This window comes from Grammomys surdaster, unplaced genomic scaffold (genome assembly GCF_004785775.1).
Source record: "Grammomys surdaster isolate TR1022 unplaced genomic scaffold, NIH_TR_1.0 125940, whole genome shotgun sequence".
NCBI lineage: Eukaryota > Metazoa > Chordata > Mammalia > Rodentia > Muridae > Grammomys > Grammomys surdaster.
In genome coordinates, this window is record NW_021620762.1 from 255,436 (window position 1) to 256,410 (window position 975).

Below are 975 nucleotides of genomic sequence, written 5' to 3' on the forward strand. Positions count from 1 at the left end.
CACTAGGCGCTAGAACTCTTGTCCTCACATGCTGAGCACCCACTAGGTGCTAGAACTCTTGTCCTCACACACCCAACCTGTAGAAAGAAGAAGAGGCACCTGCCCTGCCTGTCCAAGTCTGTCTGCTCCTCCTGCTGGCCCCTTCCTGTCTCCCGTGCATTAAACCTTTTTCTTATCACGATGCTAACTAAGTTCAGCAAGCCAGGATTGTAGACACAGTTCTACCACTCACTGTCTGAGCCTCGGCCAGGGATGGTTGTCAACACTGCTTCCCCTTTCCTGGAACCCAGCAAGGGAACAGATGCTGACCCTGCACCTGTAGGACATGTGTCTGTTGGCCCCTCCATCCTGGCTTCCATTTCCTCCTCTGTCACTAAGGTCCAAGGGCCATCAGGTCCTGTTCTGTCATCACCTGCCCGAGCCACTCCAGCTGAGCAGACGCTGAGCCGATCATGGCAAGTGGCCACAGCCTGTAGGTCTGGTGAAGAGCGAGCGCTGAGTCAGCAGCTCTGTCCTAAGGTCTGCTGGAGTCCACACATTAGGCCAGTGACACCAAGCCCTGAGGGCTGCAGGTGGCAGAGCTCCAGGTGGAATTCAGTAAACAGCAAAGGCCAGTAGCAGGCAAGCTGGATGCTGCCTAGCTGTTCTCTAGCGCCACCTCCTGGGAAGGCCAGTTCCCACAGACTCCAGCTGGGCTGGGCACCCGGACAAAGCAGCCAAGCAGAAGGTTCTAGCTTCAAATTCACCTTCTAGGAGTAAGTGACCCGTGGTGGGTTTCTGAGCCATCCCATTACACAGGGCAAGGCTAGCAGCCTTGTACCAGGGGCCTTTGCTCTCCAGTGAGGTATCAGGGGCAGGGACTCCTCTGCACTGAGCTCAGGAGGAAAGCTTCTCTTTCTTGTGGTGTTGGAGAGAGAGAGAGAGAGAGAGAGAGAGAGAGGGAGAGGGAGAGGGAGAGGGAGAGGGAGAGGGAGA

The 975-nt window shown here is 56.0% G+C and overlaps 1 protein-coding gene across 1 annotated transcript in view; it reads left to right on the forward strand.

Annotated features, from left to right (window-relative positions):
• Positions 1–975, forward strand: part of Rbfox3 (RNA binding fox-1 homolog 3) — a 273,766-nt gene that overhangs the window by 115,459 nt on the left and 157,332 nt on the right. The gene's annotated exons all lie outside the window — the stretch shown is intronic.